We start from the raw sequence: 14,313 nt of genomic DNA on the forward strand, positions 1-14,313 counted from the left end.
GACCAAATATTATTGGGAACTGGGAAGTATCTCAGTAAGAGGACGTTAGCAAAGGTTTGTTAAACTATTTGGGCTTGTGTTAGGTTATTTTAGAGAACAGGATGATCAAGCTGTCCTGAGAGTTTCCTGATCTTAGTACTACAAGTCCCGCATCCTGGGACCCCCCAATCCTGCTGGGGAGGTTACAGGGGTAGGTGGTTTTGTTTCTGGATTTGGTGCTATCAGAAAGTGGGGGCAATTTTATCAGAGAGTACCTTACTAAATTGTATATGGGAGACATGAGGAATGACATAAGCTAAAGTTGTGATCGATAAAAGTCATGTTAGCATGGAGAGGGGGATCGTCACTTTTGTGATTTGCACCATGTTCTTGCTTTTGTCTGTGTTCAGGTATGATTACAAAGTGGCCTTGGTTTTGGCTCAAGCCATCAGTTTCAAGGTGGCCTTGTCTGATGTTGATGTTCTGTAAAACTGTTTATATTCCACATGAGAATACCATAGCCTAGCTGTAAGTGCCAGGTCAGCTCCCAGCTGAGCTACCCGGAGATGCTTTTTTTCTTTTTTAAGAAGATGATTCTCTTAGGTTGACCTCCAATATAAAATATTAATAAATAACTCAACAATAAGAAAATAACTCTATTTTTTAAAATAATAGGCAAAAGACCTGAAAAGACACCTCACCAAAAAATATACAGATGGCAAGTAAGTATATGAAAAAGATGTTCAACCTCATAGATCATTAGAATATTGCAAATTAAAACAACAATGAAATGCCACTTTGCAACTATTATAGCCACTGTGCAAAACACTGAGAACACCAAATGCTGGTGAAGATGTGGAACAATAAGCACTCTTATTCATTGCTGGTGAGAATACAAAATGGTACAGCCATTTTGAAAGACAGTTTGGCATTTTCTTACAGAAATAAACATACTCTTACTGTATGATCCAGCAATCATGCTCCATAATATTTACCCAAATAAATTAAAGATTTCTGTCCACACAAAACCCTGCACATGGATGTATATAGCAGTCTTATTCATAATTGTCAAAGCTTGGAAGCAACCAAGATATCCTTCACTAAGTGAATGGAATGGAACTGTGGTCCATCCAAACAATGGAGTATCTATTCAGGACCAAAAGGCCATGAGCTACCAAATTATGACAAGACATGGATAAATAAATGCATTTTACTAAATGAAAGAAGCCAATCTGAAAAGGCTACATACTGCATGATTCCAACCATAGGACATTCTGGAAAAGGCAAAACTATGGAGACAGGAAAAACATCCCCAGTTGCCAGGGGTTAGGAGGGAGGCAAGGATGAATAGGCAGGACATAAAGGATTTTTTAGGGCAGTGAAATGATTCTGTTTAATACTACAATAGTGGACACATGTCATTATATATTTGTTAAAACACACAGAATGTACAACATTAAGAGTGAATCCTAATGCAAACTAGGGACTTTGAGTGATAATGATGTGTCAGGATAGGTTAATCTGTTGTAACAAATGTATCACTGTATCAGTGTGATGCAGGAGGCAGACAATAGTGGGGAGTCGTGGGGGGAGGTGGGGGCATACGGGAAATGTCTATACTTTCCATTCAGTTTTGCTGTAACCTAAAAGTGCTCTAAAAACAGTTTATTAATAACAATATTAATAAAAACATTGCCAGGAATGAGCAATTAAATAAAAAATTCACTTCCTGGCTTTGTCAACTTAGGTAAATGACTTACTCTGAGACCCAGTCTTCTTGTCTATAAAATGGAAATACCATGTCCGCTCCATCCCAAAGTTATTGTGAGAATTAAATGATCCAATACATAGGAGTACAGTTGCCCCATGTTTGGATAGGTGCCCTTTCTACATGTCATCATAACAGTTCATACATGCTTCATCATAGCACTTGACCTGTGAGGGACTAGGTCTTTAATTTTTATATTCTAAGCAACTATCACAATGCCTGACACATCACAGATACTCAAGAAATGTTTTTTCTGAATCAATACAAGAATGATTTAACTAAAAAAATTAAAAGCAATAGAAAAGGTATCACATATGTTACATTACCCAGTGAAACAGAATCTTCCAGAATAAAAGAATAGGTCATACTGCACAAAGAAACAGAAAAACAGGTCTGTATTTTGACATAGCCTAACGATGCCCTTTTTCTCATCCAAGTTTTTATTTTTTTAAGCTACGTCTTCAGACAAAATTCATCAAGCCAGAGAAACCACAAGGTTAGGGAGGAGAAGAGACTACCCAGGAAATGACAGAGTGCCGCAGGAGACTCACAAGCCATGACTCAGGAATTGCCACTCTGCTCTGGTTGGGCATAAAGCAGAAATCCTGTGTGTGTATGTGGAAAATGACATATCTGCAGGAGTCAGCCTGACCAAAAAGGAAAACAAAAGTTCCAGCCACTATCATGTGGGAAGGGAAATGAATCAAACAAAATAAGGCTTCAGGGTTTCACAGCCTTGGTGACAGGATTCACATTCAAATATCTCCCGATTCTTCAAAACCCCTCCTAGAAAGTGAGTCAATGTCTGGGCTGCATATTACTTCACAATATTTTACAAAAAAAAAAAAAAAAAGCTATATTGTTGTAATTAGGACATGCCCCACTCTAGGTAAATTTGCCAGAGAACAACATTCTTGCAATCCAACCGTCCGGCACGGTAGTTGCCAACAAGCCTGCACAGTGGCATCATCTGAAGAGATGGGATAAATATTGGTTCCTAGAGATTCTGAGTTAACTGGTTTGGGATAAAGCCTGGGTACTGGGAGTTTCAGAAGCTCACCAAGCAATGCTAATATGTAGCCAAGAACATGCATTAAAAATTTGTCTTAGTAAGATGTTGTCCAGGCTTCAGGGCATAGAACAATACCCATATGATACCAATAGAACAGTTTGAAAGTATCCAGAAGTGTCTTACACAAGGGCCCTGACAGTAATGCAAAATATTCAATCCTTTACCCACTACTCCTAGAACCATGTATTCTGAGGGCCTTATTATGTACCTTCAAATACTAGGAGTGCACAGTGGTCTTTGCTTTTTTAACAAAGAGCCCTGGCATATTATACTGCCATCACAGTTTCTTTTTTGTTTTTAACTGAAGTACAATTAACATACAGTGTTATATTAGTTTCAGGTGTACAGTATAATGATTCGATAATTCTATACATTACTCCATGCTCATCACAAGTATACTTTCAATCCCCTTTATCTATTTCACTCATCCCCCCACCCACCTGCCCTCTGGCAACCACCAGTTTGTCCTCTGTATTTAAGAATCTGGTTTTTCCCTCTCTTTTTTTGTTTGTTCGTCTGTTTTCTTTCTTAAATTCCATATATGAGAGGAATTGTATGGTAATTGTCTTTGTCTGACTTATTTCACTTAACATTATAACCTCTAAGTCCATCCATATTGTTGCAAGCTGCAAGATCTCATTCTTTTTTTGCCACTAACATTCTATCACATATATACAATATACAATATACAGCTTCTTTACCCATTCATCTATGGATGGACATTTGAGTTGCTTCCATATCTTGGTTACCACATTTTAATTGGCATTTTCTTTGAAAATATCTAAAAGTTGGCCAGAGTTGCAGCTATTAGTCATCTATTCATCTTAGTATCAACCAGCAGAAAACAACAGTATTTACAGAATACCTAGTTTGGCTCAAACATTCTGTTAGGCCCTGTGGAGGTGCACAGAAGAAACGTAGGACACGGTCCCTACCTGAAATAACTTGAGCTGGAAAGAGAAAACTGGGGCAAACTGACATTCTAAATAAAACACCTAGAAAATAAGTAAGTGCTAAATGAAGTTGTGTTTGTGAAAAATTATGAAATAGGAGAAGAGTCATTAATAGAAACAATTATAATAATGGTTATAGTAATACTTAATTGAGCACTTACTATGGCCTGGTGCTATTGTAAGCATTTCATGAACATTAACTTATTTGAGGCTCTTAACAACCCTGTGAGGAAGGAGCTGTTAGTTTCTCCACTTTACCTGTGAGGACCCTGAGGCAATGGAGATAAAAGAACGTATTCCTGGTCATAGAGAAAGTGGAGAGTGTAGCCTGGATTCAAACCAATGCCCTTGCTATCCAGTCAAGAAATGGCGCTATTGAAGAGGGAGGCTGAGCTGAGTCTTGAGAGAAAAGCCAAGATTTCCCACATTTGTTTCTATTTACATGAGGCAGCAGAGTATAATCAAGAGACTGTCCCCTCACTCCGCCACACACAGCTGAATGACCTTGTCATGGTGCCCCCTCTCAAGCTTCAGTTCTGACATCTGTAAACTGCTGGTCCTTGATCACTAAGACGCCCTTCAGTTCCAAAGCTCTCTGAGTACAATCTAAATCAATAAAAGAAAGATGGGAGGACATCTCACAAAGGCAGACATAATGAGCAGAGGTGCAAATATAAAATGAGAATGAGAAGAACAGTCAGGCTCAGCTTCCAGTGTTCTATGAAACACAGTTTACTGCCTCCACCACAATGATCTTCTTGATGGCTTGTGTCATGAAAGACATATACCATCTAATTAACGTAGGTGATTTGGGAACCTATTCTTGGGAAAACTGAAATTTGATTTTGATAATGAATTTAAATTTATGATGGTGCTTTCCCTGCTGTGTGCTGGATAATAGGATACATATTGAGTTTTTAATATTACTTGGAAAAAGGAAAATCGGATAATAGAATTTAATTACATGTATATCAAGGAGATATATACTTATTATGTGTATATGTGTGTACCATAGTAATAATGAAGACTTTATTTTCATTGCTGTGGTTATGCGTAAACTCTCGTACAAAAGTGTTCATGTGGAACTTCTTCCTCAACGAAAAAAGCTATACTTTTCCAAGTATATTATGGACTATGAGAGAAAATAAGCATTTCAAGAAGTATGCCTCTCCTGATCTAACTTTGGGCAAATAAAGTCTAATTTCAAACTCTGAAGTGCTACAAGATTGATAACTTGTCTAGCAAGAGTTTAAAGCATCCATGTTATAAAGGTATTTTCCTTTTGAATATTGTGTATATACACCTGAAAAATAGAATATTCACATCTATCTATAATTTCTATATTAGAAAGAGTCAATATTACTCTTTGACATAGTATGGGTGCTTTAAATTCATTAAGTCATTCAAACCACTGGGTATCTAGTTTAAAAATATCAATATTTGTCTTCTTAATGATCGCTGTGGTTAGAGGATATAAATCTGTACCAGAGTTTCCTTTCTCCACATTATACTTCTGCAAGATTAGGCTCATGGTGTCTTTAATTGTTCTAAAGTTGCTTCCATGATTCCTTTTAAGACAGTGATACACATTTCTTTGCCTTCTGGGATGTCATTTTCCTTGACAAGTCTTCAGTTATTTTAAGTTTGTGACTAAACCTTGCATGAACTCTATTTTCCCACAGGAATACTTTTCTATGCTTTTAATGTGCACACCTTGGATCTTCAGAACTGTAATTAAAATTTCTATAATTTCTCCCATCTCTAAAACAAAATGCACATATTCTCATAAAAATGTAGGCCATTCACTTCCAAGAAGCACACTGAAGACTTCATTACCCAAAATAACTAATGTAGTGGGAAAGTTACACATTCATGTTGGGTTTATTCTATATTTTGTAGATTAAAGATGTGGACTACTCAAATCTGTTTAGTGTGTGATTTGTCATGGTTAGTGTGAAAGTGGGTAGAAACTTGCCCTAGTTTATTTTTCACATATTTCAAGCACTAAGATATCCGTGGATGAGATATTGCCAAAGAAAGGGCAAGTACCTTAGTACTACAGATTTTTGTTTGCGAAAAATGTAGCCTTCATATATAAAAATGATGAAACGTTAAAAGAAATATTATTTTATCATTTCAAACACTTTCAGAAAGTATAGTAGAATGTTGTTCTGTCAGGAAGTTTTAGTAATCTATTAACTTATGTCTACATAAAAAGCAGAAGATGACAAATATTTAAGGTGATTTCTAATTTCTTGTATTTTTATCATTTGCTCTTTCCTTAAAAGGGGGGATTGGTTGACCTGGTGATAGGTATTAAGGAGGGCACGTACTGCATGGAGCACTGGGTGTTGTACGAAAACAATGAATTGTGGAACACTACATTGAAAACTGGTGATGTATTGTATGGTGACCAACATAACATAATAAAACAAAATTAAAAAAAAAAAAGGGATATCTAAAGGCTTCCATCAGTTAATAAAAAATAGACCCTGCTGCAAATCTGGTTTGGCAAGTTAGTGCTATATTGTAAGTGAACAGGGAAAATGAATTATATTAGTCATTTTTTAAATCTTTTCATTTGATTTAAATACGAATAAATGTTTACTTACAGAATTTGACTTGTCTTTTATTTGCCTTCTTCGCTAGGTCAACGTACTCAAACATTTCAACAAAGCTAAACACGATTTTACAGGCTGAAAAGTAATCACAGAACTTTCTGAAAACATCCTTATTGCAGCTTATCTGTAAAGCACCAGCCTGATGAAAATGGATATGAAAAGAACGGCTCTCGAGTATTGCTACTAGATAATGAATAGTTCGTGCACACATGCTCGCATATATACCCTGGGTATGTGTAATTTTTAAAACATTGATTTAAAGGCATTTGGTTTCAGGTGTAAGTCTAGAAGCAAAAAAGCACTAAAACCTTTTAAGACCATTCTGAAATTGTATGTCTATGGGCATAAGTTAGAAAACGTATGAGGATTCATGCTATTTCCACCCCTCTTGTCAGTTACACAAAAAGATGCTCTTCCTAGTCAACCTGATTCTTTCCTCACTCACTGCCGTTACAAAGATGAGAATTACTGCTGTTGCCCTCCCTCTCTGGTCTTTTCCCAGCTCTGCCATTTACCAAATGCCTTCTCCGTGCCCGGGGTTGTAGCCCTATTATTGCCTTACTAGTACTGGAGGGACAGTAGTCAGGAAGGGTTGAGGGCACAGACCTTGGAGCCAGTCTGCCTGGGTTCGGATCCTTGTTCCACCACCGAGGAGCTATGGAATCTTGGGCAGGTTATTCAAAAACTCTGTTCCTCAGTTTCCTCTCCAGGAAAATGGAGATGATAGTAATAGGGTGGTCGCAAAGAATAAATGAGTATATAGCACATAGTTAGCACTGTATGTGTTAAATATTATCATTCCCATTTTGGAGACCAAGGAGAATTAAGTGACTTACAAGGATAACAGAGCTAGTGAATGACACTTGATCACATCTTCTATCTTACACTGTGCACTGGCTTCTTCCGGCATTACCTGTATCCTTAGGTGGAAGTACCTCAATTCTGGGACCAACCCCTGTCCTGATCCAAGGGAAATCCCGTCCAAACTCAGTGATGGAGAGCAAACCAGCTGAGAGTAAGCAGGAAGAGGACCCCTTCTCTAGACACAAGCTTAGGTGCTCCTCCATCAACCCCATCCAAACACCTTAATTTCTCATCAGATAGTTATTGGATACTCTTTGTCCTCTTGGTAGGCACATCTCTGAATGAGATATAGATGTGAGTGACACATCTTTAGGTCAAAAGCGCTCCCCTAAAGGGCAAAGCCATTCAGTTACCCTTAAGTCTATGGCCACTGAGTTTGACAGAGCAGCAACTTTTCCAAAGAGCTATGTAAAAGTTTGCACTAACTGAAGCTCTCTGATCCACTGGTTCAAAGTATACCTCTGCTGCCCTCCTCCTAACACTGCATACCACCTCCCCTCCCCCACTAACCACTGCTTGCCGGCAGGTAATCATTACTACTGTCTGCCGCTAGCCTTTCCAAACTGACTGCACCACACTGGTTACCTATCCAGAACTCTATTTTGCCTCCCTACCTGGTGCCTGCTCCTTTGACTTGCCCTGGTGCACGTTGGATTCACACTACAACTTCCAGGCTGGAAGTCAGATTTTACACATTTGCAGGCAAGAAAAACTCAAAGAGGAAAAGGCTTCAGAGATATAAACCCAAGCCAATGTGGGAGGCTGGAAAGAGCCTCGGCAAGCCTTTCTTTACAAAACAAAACAAAACATCCTGCATAACTGAAACCTGATACCAACCGAAGAGCAACTCTCCACTTCCCCTTTGCCCCATTGGCAACCACCATTCTATTCTCTGGCAACCATCATTCTATTCTCTGCTTCCATGAGTTTGACTATTTTAGATACCACATATAAATAGAATCATGCAGGATTTGTCCTTCTGTAACTGGTTTATTTCACCGGGCATAATGTGGTCTAGGTTCACCCATTTTGTCACATATGGTACATTCCATTGTAAGTATATACCATACTCTTTATCCATTCATCCATTGATGGACATTGAGGTTGCTACCATACCTCGGCTATTGTGAACAGTGCTGCATGAAAATGCAGGTATCTCTTCAAGATTCTGATTTCAATTCTTCTGGGTATCTACCTATAAGTGGAATTGCTGGATCATATGTTATTTCTATTTTATATAAGATACAATATCACTAAAGCCCTGGGTAACTACTGATACTCTCAGTTGCAAACCACAGAATACAATCTAGCTAATTAAAGGAATTTTGAGCGAGATGAGGCAGCTTCCCTGGGAGATACACAGAAATAAACCTAGATGCTGCAGAGCAAGGAGTGAAGTCCACAGGACCAGAAATAAACCTAGATGCTGCAGAGCAAGGAGTGAAGTCCACAGGACCAGAAATAAACTTAGATGCTGCAGAGCAAGGAGTGAAGTCCACAGGACCAGAAATAAACCTAGATGCTGCAGAGCAAGGAGTGAAGTCCACAGAACCAGAAATAAACCTAGATGCTGGAGAGCAAGGAGTGAAGTCCACAGAACCAGTCCAACATAAAACAATAGCTGGCACCACCCACTCCCTGACATCAACCATATTTGGACTAAAATAACAGAACATTCACCTTGGCTATTCCAAAAAAATATATAAGAACTTTCCATGACTGCATCTGATTGAATATGGATAAACCCATGTTCAGTCCCCAGCTCATAAGGTAGTTTTCTGTATCCAAGTCCCACAAGGGCTGGTCTAGATGATAGGAGGAAACTAAGTTACATGCCTTCACCCCTAGAAAGGAAGTGTGGGAATTCTGTTTTGGAATGGTGGTACTCACAATGTGGGAAACTTTATAAAAATGTTGGATAACCAGAGATGGTGTATGTCTACTACAGAGAACAAGTTCAGACTCTATGAAGTTCTGATTTTTTTGATCCCAAAATAGTTAAAATAACTGATAGCTTTAAACAACCATGATTTTTAGGACTATGTCCATGAACCTATACGTTGAGTTCCTTATCCCTTATCTTGAGTAAGCATTCTGCCACAGGAAAGATATTGCTTATAGCAGTGAATCTATTTGATAGAAAGGAGCAAAGGCTCCACATGCCCTTCCTGGAAGCCTAACAGATTTCCCAGGGAGTCACATCAGAACAGATAACATGCCTCTGCTTTCTGACTCCAGATGGTATAAATCTGCAACAAATGGCAGCCATCGTTTTAACAATCAGAGTTCCTGCTAAAAGAAGAACTCAATGAGTTAGCATAATATTTATCATCTCAGTTAAAGAACACTATCTAGTCTTGGAGTTATTACTGACCTCTCCCCCACCCCAATCAATCAGGAAGTCCTTCTGATGTTACCTCAAAATTTTCTCAACTCTGCCCCCTCTTGCCTAACCTTCCTACTGTGGCCTTATCTCAGGCTTTCATTATCTCTTTTTTGACCAGTACCAACAGCTCCCTAACTGGTCTTTTTTAGTTCAGTTTTGCTTCCTCAGGCTAATTCTCAATACATATATCTTTCAAAAATGCAAATCTGATTTTATCATTCCACTGATTTAAATCCTTCAATGGCAATCCACACTTATAGAAGTAGGCCTAAGTTCCTCAACATGACATTCTCTCCCCTCTATCTATTTCTCTGCACTCACTTATCACGACCCTTATTCAAACTTCCCACTCCATCAAGACCAAACTGTATATAGCTATAAGCACACACCTCTAGTTTCGTTCTTGTTCTCTCTGCTGACTGGAGGTCAGCAAACTATTGGCCCATGGGTCAAATCTGGGCCATGGCCCCTGTTTGTATTACCACTGAGCTAAGAATGAGCGTTTACATTTTTAAAAAGTTGTAATACAAAAAGAAAAATATGCAATAGAGACCTATTATTATGACCTAAAAAGCCTAAAATATTTACTATCTGGCCACTTACAGAAAAAGTTTGCTGATCCCTGGCCTAAGTACCCTTTCTTCCTCTCACTTGGCCAAAACCTTACTCATCACTTAATATACATATGAGATCATAAATCATCACCTCCATGAAATTCTCCTGTACAACTTCTTCCTGTATCCCAGGTTAACATTAGGAACATCTCCTGCTCTTATAATACCCAGAGAATAGTTCTGTTATTGAACCTACTCATTGCTTTACAGAGAGTTATCTGTCTTCCTCATTAGACTGTTAATTATGTGTTATGAAATTTTTATTCACCAAATCTATGACAGGCACATAAAAGATGTTTATGGAATGAAATACTGCTGAATAAAGGCGTTACTATTGACATTATGTGGTAAAAGAGTCATTTAAATGACAGGAGCTCTCCGTGGTACTGAAGAGACTTCCTCCAGCTCCTTCCCAGAACCTGATATTTTGTGTTTCTCAATTACCTTCACCAGCCTCTATAATGACTTCGTGACTTTTCCTTCCACTTTCCAATCTACTTCCTGTAGAATACAAACTCTTGCCCAACTCTCTTCTTCTCCAATTAACTAGACATACCTTTTAGCCAAGGCATTTATTATTTACCAAATAGTTATAGGCTCCCCCACACTGCAGCCTCTCTGTAGTTCAAAAGGGCTGTGTGAATAATTTTGACCAATGGGATACAAGCAGAAATGAAGTACACTATGTCCTAGTTGAAGAACAGAATAGAGTGAGTTCTCTAGGTTCCTGTATTCCCTCGCCTTGATGGCAAAAGAAGCCACACACTGAGATAGCATAGTCACAATATGGAAATACCTTAGATTGCTGAGTGCCTGCATGGAGGGCAACTACCCTAAAGAGATTCTTAATTCAACAGTCTTATACAGAGCTGTTGAATTAACCTGCAATTTGGGGGTTAATTTCTTACCACAGCAAATCTGAATTTCCCTGATTAATACATCCTTTTAATATAATGACTCTTATCACAGTTCATTTACTTCTATTTCCTTTACTAGATTATAAATTTCTTAAGAGAAGTGATTTGATGCTATTGATTTTCACAGCATCACTCAATAATTGTTTGCCAAATGGATGAACAGACTTCAAAGTCGGCTTTCCTCTTCTCCATGACATTTCCTGCTCTCAAAAAGAACAACAGTCTGTTTATTTTACAGCAAAGGAAAACTGTGATGAGTGTAATTTCCTCATATGTGAAATATGGAAAACAATAATACCCCCCAAAACAACAACAACAACAACAAACACAAAAAACAACAGTACCTGCACCACTGGGTTACACAGTTAATGTATGTAAAATGCCTAGAACTATGCCCAGCATAAAATAAATATATATATAAATGTTGGCTATTACACCAGCACTAAAACTTCTTTTTAGGATCCCTAAATTTCTATCCATGGCCCCAGTGACTTACAAAATCAATGATTTCTTTTTTTTCTGGTAAAGGCACTGCATTCAATAACTCTTCATTTTCTTATAAAATTAATAAATTTAAAAATGTTAAATCACATATAATACAAAAAATACAGTTTAAACATGTATAATATTACAATTACTGCAAGCAGTTTATTTATACCATGATATAAATAGATAAAATATCAATACATTTTAAAAGACAAATCACAGGAAAATTTGATGTATACTACATTTAATTATTTATGAGTGTGAGCACTTGGGTGAGGGTGGCAGAGGCTGAGGGAGAGAGAGAATCTTAAGCAGCCTCCATGCCCAATGTGGAGCCCAATGCAGGGCTCGATCTCAAAACTCTGAGATCATGACTTGAGCTGAAATCAAGAGTTGGATGCTTAACCAACTGAGTGTCCCATCTCCTTACATCTCTCAAATTCTGTTGTCTATGACTTTCTTGAGATGGCATCATTAGTCACAGTGAACTCTGGTGTCCTTGCATGCAGGGCTCAACCTCATGACCCTGAGATCATGACCTAAGCTGAAATCAAGAGTCAGACACTGAACTGATTGAGTCACCGAGGTGACCCAAAAGAAATTTAATTTTAGATTTGAAATTACTTTACCTACAGTTTCTAACTGAAAAGACAACCCAAATATTTTTTTAAAGAATTCATTTACATATTTCTATAGTTCAGAAGAAAATATTAGAACTTCTATATTTTACTGTCAAATTTATATGTCCTATAATATACAAAGTATGTTAAGTACAGGAGTATATGTATTGAACTTATAAATTAAAAGTAAATAAATAGACAAATATTTAATTATACATGTATGCTCAAAAATTTTACTAATAGAGCAATTCTGTATTTGGTTTAGAGACTTCACCAGGTCAGAGAGGAAAGTAAGAGATTAAGAGATTTGGTGTGAAGGGCTCCTGGGTGGCTCAGATGGTTAAGTGTCTGCCTTCGGCTCAGGTCATGATCCCAGGGTCCTGGGATCGAGTCCCGCATCGGGCTCCCTGCTCAGCGGGGAGCCTGCTTCTCCCTCTGCCTCTCTCTCTATCTCTCATGAATAAATTAATAAAATCTTTAAAAAAGAGAGAGAGATTTGGTGTGAAAAAATTATCTCCCTTGTGACTTTCTGAGACAAGAGAACTGTCAAATTTTTATCTTATCGTCCTGTGGTCAGTCAGGAGATAACAATAGTGATGAGAATAAGAAGAGAAAAGGCTTTGATCTGAGTCCATTGTTGTATTCTTCAAGGGAATGAAGGGGAACATGCCAGGAGGAGCCCAGCAGAAGCGCGCAATCGGCAGTATGTTTCTGGGTCTGCTATGGAATTATGATCTAGCACAGGGATGCCAGATTTCTGCCAACAAGCATTAAAGATGCCATGAGGGCTTAATACAATGGAAAACTCATGCAAAGATATTGATAATCCAAAGCAAATTACTCTAAGTATCATAAAAGAAGCCTACATTATTTTGTGAGCCCAAAGAGATAGCAAATGCATCTCCTTAGGACAGAGAATCAATAAGCTATTACAGCAATGTTTGAGACATTACTGGTTTTGAAAGGGAAATAAAATCCTCTTGGGTTTTTGTTTTTGTTTTTTTGTTTTTTCAAAAGGAACAGCATTCTCAAAGTGGAAGAGTACTGGTCATACTGAGACAACGAAGGAGAAGTGAGAGCGGCTGGGATACAGTAATATGCACAGCAGGCCCAGGGAGGAAAGAGGGGGAAAGGCAATTGAGGGGGGCCAGAATAGAAAGACGCTGGATGCCTCAGTCAAGAATTGGTACTGCTGCAGGCACAATGGGGAATGATTCCCAGAACTGTTTATACACAGAAAGAAATATAAACATGATAGTAGTGTATAAAATGTATGGATACAAACCAAAGAACATCAAGGACAGTGCCTGGAAAATTAACACAAGAGACCAGGCAAGGCATGAAAAGGGTTGGAATTCCAGTGTTAGGAGAAAGGTTTTTGATTTGAATTCATTGTTTTATGCCTCATATTATGGTGCTAGGGCTGCCATAACAAAGTATCACAAACTGGATGGCTGAAAGCAACAGGATTTTACTGTCTTACACTTTGGAGACTAAAGTCCAAAATTAAGGTGTCAGCATGCTAGTTCTTTCTGAAGGCTGTGAGGCAGAATCTGTTCCATGCTTTTCCCCTAGCTTCTGGTGGTCCCAGGCATTCTTTGGCTTACAGGAACATCATTCCAACCTTCCTACCTCACATGGCATTCTCTCTGTGTCTCTGTGTCTCTGTGTCTTCCCATGCTTGACTTATAAGAACACCAGTCATATTGGATTAGGAAGCCACCCTACTCCAGTATGACTTCATCTTCACTTAATTATATGTGCAACGACCCTATTTCCATATAAGGTCACCTTCTGCGGTATTGAGGGTTTAGGACTTCAACATATCTTTTCTGGGGAGAAATTTAACCCATTTATTAACCCATAATGTGCCTCAAGGAAATGAAGAGAATCATGAGGAGCTACAGCGTTCTCACTCAGAAAAACATGTTAGTGATTATGAAAGCATGGATGGTATTCTGTGACTCAGTGTTAGGTAGAAAGGTTATGATTTATTAAGATGCTATCAAAGAAAAGTAACTCATTTTCTAAAT

At 38.2% G+C, this 14,313-nt stretch overlaps 1 protein-coding gene across 2 annotated transcripts in view; it reads right to left on the minus strand.

Annotated features, from left to right (window-relative positions):
* RELN (reelin) overlaps window positions 1–14,313 on the minus strand; it is a 496,941-nt gene that overhangs the window by 348,620 nt on the left and 134,008 nt on the right. The window lies entirely within an intron of this gene.

The sequence above is a fragment of the Phoca vitulina genome, unplaced genomic scaffold, assembly GCF_004348235.1.
Source record: "Phoca vitulina isolate PV1807 unplaced genomic scaffold, GSC_HSeal_1.0 scaffold4, whole genome shotgun sequence".
NCBI lineage: Eukaryota > Metazoa > Chordata > Mammalia > Carnivora > Phocidae > Phoca > Phoca vitulina.